Genomic DNA, 7,736 nt, shown 5'->3' with positions numbered 1-7,736 from the left:
TGTTCTTCTTCTTTTCCACGTGTGACCTTCAGGTCACTAATTCGGTCGTTACGAGGGCTTTCAATGTATTGCTTGCAGGGCGGATAATCGACGGAGAGTGAGAAAACATGCACACACTGCCTCGATCTCCGATATACTTTTACGAACACGAGTAACTGTTGCAGATTTTGAGGGTGGTTTGTTTTGTTCTTGCTTGTTTTTTTGTGGCATTTTACATAACATTCGGTCACATCAGATTTTGTCCTGGGTGCAGACCTCTTTGGTCATAATTATCAAGAACTCAACGTTGTTTTAAAATCGCTGCCAAAATGTGTCCGAAATTTGCTGAGGTAAAGCGTGAGTAGTGGAAATCTAAATTATTTGGCAAGAAAATAATGAGTAATAATGAAGATGAAAACTGCTGACGTTTTCAGTGTCACCAAGCAGCTGTGTATCGGCAATACATTTTTTCTGTAGATTTTTGACATCATTTCGCAGCAAGCAGACAACAGGGAATATACACAAGTCACAACTGGTTATCTGGCAAACCGGTTAATTGAACATCATCCTCAATTTTCACGTTTTGCGCTAAAAAGTTTGCCTTGCTCTAGGAGTTTCTGATTCTGGCCGAATTACAAACCAAATCTGAAGTTCCCCTTTAAAGGTCACTTGATAAGCAATATTCCAGTCAAATTCTAAGTGATATTTTAATAAGGTGTGTAAGGTGGCTAATTTGGGGTATTTTGTTTTATTTATTCCTTTAACGAGAATGCAAAAACGACTCAAGTGGGAACAGCAGAATAGTTTATGTTTTGAATCTAGTCGTCATTAATGATTACAAACGACAGCATGAACAACCTAGCAAAGAGTATTAACGAGAGTTTTGGCTTTGGGACTGACTCAACTGTAATATAATTATGTTAGTGTTGAAAAGACAGCAACGCCTAATTTACGTTTGTGAAAAGGAAAACGTGGAAGGCGAGAACAAACATTTTATACTGCTGCAATGAAAAATCTCCCTGTAAAATAAAGTGACTAAAGCGGCGTTTTGTGTAGCTCACATTTTGCTTGGCTGGTTGATTGTATGGGGTGGGTAATTGGTGGGTTTGGTTATGGGTATTTACTGTCTCTCGTTACTTAAAAGTCGATGCAAAACAAATGTTAAATTGTTATTTATTTTGTGATGAATATATATGTGAATAGTAGGACACTTGTTACTCCAGATTGCTCCGGATTCATTTATTCTTTGCCAGTATGGAAACGGCAACACCACAAAATAAAGGTCTAAAATAAACGCTTTCTTCGAAAACAGCAGTACATGCAATAATTCATGTTTTTACATGCACGTTTCATGCCAATCCACTTTTAGAACGCGTAATATACGACGAGGGCACACACACAAACATAGTGAAGCAGTGAAAACGTTTCATATACGCGCCTTCGTGTGCTCAGTTTCAAAACAACTATATTTTATGTCCACGTGTTTAGTAAAACAAGGCCTCTTGGCGGTCTCTTCATACTAACCTACTGATTTATGAGAACCCAGGTGCTATAGACTGAATGCAAATATCTTATTGTGACTCCCCTCTGTAAAAACCAGGAAGGACACTTCAAGGGTACACACACACACACACACACACACACACACACACACACACACACACACACACACACACACACACACACACACGTAACAGAGGCATTTCGGACTTAGTGTACACCTGAGCCTTTGTTAAAATAAAAACAAACTAGGAAAATAAAATAAAACGTCTACAAAATCGAATATTGTCATTTTTATTTATTTCATTGTGAAGGGTCTAGAAAAACGGTTTGGGTCGGGAGGGAAAAAATAACGTCGGTCGGGGAATCGGAAATATATTTTTTTTTCTTGGCTTGGAGGCGTATTCAAGAAGTCTCCGATAGTGATTCTATCGGTCAGAGAAACAAAAAGCTCACGATAACCCCCTCTCTCTCTCTCTCTCTCACACGCGCAACTGTACACACACACACACACACACACACACACACACACAAGCAAGCACGTGCATGCACGCGCAAACACGCTCGTACGTACACATACACAAACACACACACAAACACAAACACAAACACACACACACACACACACACACACACACACACACACACACACACACACACACGCAAACAGAAGCACAGGCAAGTAGGCATGCAGAAAGACAGGCAGACCGACAAACAGACTAGACTGTCAATTTCAGCAAGTCGTACAGCATAACTATTTTTTTCTTGTATCCTAAGACTTTTGTTCGTTTCGAACAAAGCTCTAGCCATCACTTTCAATTTGGTTTAGTTTCAAATTAGCCGCAAAAAAGTGTACCCAAAAGAGCATGTTTACTGGTAAAGAGCTCAAAGGGGAGGGCCACTTCGCGGATTTTATTGTTAGTTTCAGTTTGGACAGTTGGCCTACCATTCCGATGTGATGATTTATATTAAACAGTTTATTTGAGTGTATCAGACACATAAGCTGTCATTTGTAATTATCAGTTATATCAGCTCGTTCTTTCTTTCAAATTCAGATTAATAATAATAATAATAATAATAATAATAATAATAATAATAATTATAATAATAATAATAATAATTGTCAGTAAGTACTGGTGTCACATGACTGATGTGAACCAGTTGATTGGCTAATGGCGATGCGCTAAAACTGTTAGCGCACTCTTGGAGTGCGCTAACTTTTCCACAGAGCGTATTCTTCCGCCCTTTGCCTAAGCGAGACTGTGCTCTTATCCTCAGAATTAATTAATGACATGTAGCTTATATTCTCCACAATACCAAATGACCATAAATTCCCTGCTTCTCAATTAAAGCAGAAGTGTTTTGTTTTTTTCTGACAGATTGCATGTGCCTGTGCCACAGTGCTACTGATCTAAAATAGAAGCCGCTGTGTTTTATCTAATTTTCGCCGACTTGCAAAATAGATTCTTCTCATATGCCGTGTTAGTGGCATGTAGCTTATCATCCACATTACCAAATGATGAGTTAGTATACAATTCCCAGCGGCTAACAGAAAACACAAGTGTTATTCCGATAACGTACCAGCCAGACCAGTTTGGAAGACTGACTCGATCGACTCTGTCATACGTAGCAGACTATGTACACTGCATCAGTTCAGTAAATGAATGGTTTCCGAATTATTATTTCAAGGCAAGAACAATCGTAATCGAAAACGTGTAGGGTTCAGAACGTTCTTACCATATATATAAGACTTATTACCTCATGCGTGCAGACTCAGTCAGTGCAGACTGCAGTGGTTCGATTGCTCTTGCCTAGCACAGTAGCAGACGACATAAACCCCGCTCAGCAAATTAACATGTTGGGCAAATGTGAACGATAAAACGATGGGGATATGAAACATGTAGGGTTCAGAGCATTCTTACCGTTCATATTTAGTATCACACTCCCCGATGAGTAAAGATACAACACGAGAAATATGCCACATTTATTTTGAAAATGTGCAACCGTCGAGTCCTTCGACTTCGAGTCAATTCAAGGGGAGTCACTCCGCACAGTCAATCCGTCGAACCTCGACTGGAGGTTTCGAATCGCAAATAACGAAGAGTACAGTCCTTTCTCCGAGTTCAAATGAGGTCTCTCTGAAAGATCATCACTGTTCAGCTTAACGCTACACTGGAATTTACCAACAGAAATTAAAATGCGTGTGACGAAAGCACGACACACTTGAGACACCCCACACAAAAGTAGATCTTACTGTACACTGACGACCTAACCACACAGTTATGCCTATTCAAATGCGCGTAGCAAAATGTGCGTTTGGAATCTTCTTTTTTCTATGGCGGTACTGACAATATCGTTATTGAAACAATCCCAGTGCACTAAGGGATTTATAGAGCAAATCTCGAAAATAATTATTGAACTCAGCGCTATGCGCTTCGTTCAATAATGAATTTTCTCGATTTGCTCTATAAATCCCTTAGTGCACTGGGATGTCTCAATAACTTAAATAATGATAATAATTGTCAGTAAGTACTGGTGTCACATGACTGATGTGAACAAGTTGATTGGTTAATGGCGATGCGCTAAAACTGTTGAGTGCGTAAACTTTTCCACAGAGCGTATTCTTCCGCCCTTTGCCTAAGCGAGACTGTACTCTCATCCTCAGAATTAATTAATGACATGTAGCTTATATTCTCCACAATACCAAATGACCATAAATTTCCTGCAGCCCAATTAAAGCAGAAGTGGGTTTTTTCTGACAGATTGCATGTGCCTGTGCCTCAGTTACCACTGATCTAAAAATAGAAGCCGCTGTGTCTCATCTCATGTTCGACTTGCATAGATTCTTCTCATATGCCGTGTTAGTGGCATGTAGCTTATTAACCACATTACCAAATGATGAGTTAGTATACAATTCCGCAGCGGCTGACAGAAAACACAAGTGTTATTCCGATAACGTACCAGCTAGACAAGCATTTGGAAGTCGACTGACTCGATCGACTCTGTCAAACGTAGCAGACTACACTGAAATACGACTGCATCAGTTCAGTAAATGAATGGTTTCCGAATTATTATTTCAAGGCAACAACAATCGGAATCGAAAACGTGTAGGGTTCAGAACGTTCTTACCATGTATAAGATGTATTACCAGCCTGCCTCACGCGTGCAGACTCAGTGCAACGTGACGAGCAAAGTTTGTTTTTGAAATGAGACTGCAGTGGTTCGATTGCCTTAGCCTAGCAGACGACATACACCCCGCTCAGCAAATTAACATGTTGGGCAAATGTGAGCGAAAAAACGATGGGGATATAATGCGTGTAGGGTTCAGAGCATTCTTACCGTTCATATTTAGGACCAGACTCCCCGATGAGTGAAGATACAACACGAGAAACATACCACATTCATTTTGAAAATGTGCTAACCGTCGACCAGTCCTTGGAGTCAATTCAAGGGGCACCACTCTGCACAGTCAATTCGTCGAAGCGAGCTGAAGGTTTCGAATCACAAAAAACTAAGAGCACAGTTCTTTCTCGGAGTTCAAATGAGGTGTCTATGAAAGATCATCTCTTTTTAGCTTAACGCTACACTGGAATTTACCAACAGAAATGAAAATGCGTGTGACGAAAGCACGATACACTTGAGACAGCCCACACAAAAGTAGATCTTACACTACCTGACCACACAGTTATGCCTATTCAAATGCGCGTAGCAAAATGTGCGTTTTGAATCTTCTTTTTTTTCTCTGGCGGCACTGACAATATGGTTATTGAAACAATCCCAGTGCACTAAGGGATTTATAGAGCAAATCTCGATAATAATTATTGAACTCAGCGCTATGCGCTTCGTTCAATAATGAATTTTCTCGATTTGCTCTATAAATCCCTTAGCGCACTGGGATGTCTCAATAACTTAAATAATAATAATAATAATAATAATAATAATTGTCAGTAAGTACTGGTGTCACATGACTGATGTGAACCAGTTGATTGGCTAATGGCGATGCGCTTAAATCTGTTAGCGCACTCCTGGAGTGCGCTAACTTTTCCACAGAGCGTATTCTTACACCCTTTGCCAAAGCGAGACTGTACTCTCATCCTCAGAATTAATTAATGACATGTAGCTTATATTCTCCACAATACCAATGATTATGACCATAAATGTCCTGCTTTTCAATTAAAGCAGAAGTGGTTTTTTTCTGACAGATTGCATGCGCCTGTGCCGCCCACAGTTGCACTGATCTAAAAATAGAACCCGCTGTGTCTAATTTTTCAGTTTCGACTTGCGAAGATTCCTCTCATAATTATGCCATGTTGGTGGCATGTACCTTATTATCCACATTACCAAATGATGAGTTAGTATACAATTCCCAGCAGCTAACAGAAAACACAAGTGTTATTCCGATAACGTCGCAGCTAGATCAGCACGTAGCAGACTACACTGAAATACGACTGCATCTGTTCAGTAAATGAATGCTTTCCGTTTATTTTAAGGCAAGAACCATCGGAATCGAAAACGTGTAGGGTTTAGAACGTTCTTACCACATATAAGACTTATTACCAGCCTGCTTTATGTGTGCAGACTCAGTGCAACGGGACGAGCAATTTTTGTTTTTGAAATGAGACTCAGTGCAATAGCCTAGCAGACGACATAAATCCCGCTCAGCAAATTAACATGTTAGGCAAATGTGAACGATAAAACGATGGGGATATAATACGTGTAGGGTTCAGAGCATTCTTACCGTTCATATTTAGTACCAGACTCCCCGATGAGGGAAGATACCACACGAAAAACATGCCACGTTTATTTTGAAAATGGGCTTTCCGTCGACCTTGGCAAGGGGCACAACTCTGCACAGTCAATCTGTCGAAGCTCGATGAAGGTTTCGAACCGCAAATAACTGAAAGCACAGTCCTTTCTCCGAGTTCAAATGAGAGAAAGATCATCACTGTTTAGCTTAACGCTACACTGGAATTTACCAACAGAAATTAAAACAAGAGTTTGCGTGTGATGAAAGCACAACACACGAGACAGCCCACACAAAAGTAGATCTTCTACTGACGACCTGACCACACAGTTATGCCTATTCAAATGCGCGTAGCAAAATGTGCGTGTTGTATCTTCTTTTTTCTCTGGCGGCACGGACAATATCGTTATTGAAACAATCCCAGTGCACTAAGGGATTTATAGAGCAAATCTCGAAAATAATTATTGAACTCAGCGCTATGCGCTTCGTTCAATAATGAATTTTCTCGATTTGCTCTATAAATCCCTTAGTGCACTGGGATGTCTCAATAACTTAAATAATAATAATAATAATAATAATAATAATAATAATAATAATAATAATAATAATAATAATAATAAGGATATTTATACGGCGCAAATCCTAAAATAGTTCTAAGCACCTTACAATCAATCTTCAATATAATAATCTTCATTACAGCAACAATTCACACTCAAAAAATCTTCAAATAAATATAAGATTGCAGATCTTAAAGTTTTAAACTGTTGTTTGGACACAACAGGTATAGATTGTCATGTACGATTCGATTACAAGCAATGAGGACCCACGCAATTTCGGTCCGTGCAATCGACTCTTCCGTTTGAATTTACAGCAGTAACCTATTATGGTCAAATGTAATTTTGCAAATACACGGATAATCAATGTGTTATTTTCAATGATAGCAGCGATGGTGACCAGTCTTATATTCCTAATTTTGTAGATCTGGACTTACCGGGCCTATCGGGCAAGTAAACAAAGGCACACACACACAAAAACAATCAAAAAAGGTTCAGTAGCCTAATTTTTCTGATCAGTGACGAATTACACAATATGCTACCATTCAAGTGTTTAATGGTGACACACAATACACGTGTTTTCGTTTTTCTTTCACTTAAAGTCAGGTGTTTTTCTCGACTTTTTCACACATATTTACCTACGTCAAGACTTGCAGGTAACTAATCTGAAATGACCTTACTGATTTATAAGCAGTAACCTGATTTATATATGTCACAGTGGAAATGAGAATCCAGTGAGATTCCGAAGCGCATTCAAGTGTTTCTCTGATCTTCAAGTGGAGTGATTTTAGATCGTTAACCAGGGATAGTTCTGTGTGATTGGGCTGTGTGCAGACTCTTAAATCAGATCAATGTATATGTCACAGTGGAAATGAAGATCAGAGAAACAGCTGTTAGTGTAAACATTCACCCCATAATTTGGCCCTGACAAGATTGATACGTCAGGAACGTGGTGTATT

The 7,736-nt window shown here is 39.3% G+C and overlaps 1 protein-coding gene across 1 annotated transcript in view; it reads left to right on the top strand.

Moving 5' to 3' along the window:
• Window positions 1–1,024, top strand: part of LOC138967406 (uncharacterized) — a 32,153-nt gene extending 31,129 nt beyond the window's left edge. The window contains exon 9 of the mRNA XM_070339947.1: window positions 1–1,024. This exon is cut by the window's left edge and continues 596 nt beyond it. The gene's annotated coding sequence lies outside the window, so the exon portion shown is untranslated.
• The last annotated feature ends 6,712 nt before the right edge of the window (window positions 1,025–7,736 follow it).

This window comes from Littorina saxatilis, linkage group LG5 (assembly GCF_037325665.1).
Source record: "Littorina saxatilis isolate snail1 linkage group LG5, US_GU_Lsax_2.0, whole genome shotgun sequence".
In the NCBI taxonomy this organism is placed as follows: Eukaryota; Metazoa; Mollusca; class Gastropoda; order Littorinimorpha; family Littorinidae; genus Littorina; species Littorina saxatilis.
The sequence above is the reverse complement of the archived record's forward strand: the minus strand, read 5'-3'. Positions and strand labels throughout refer to the sequence as shown.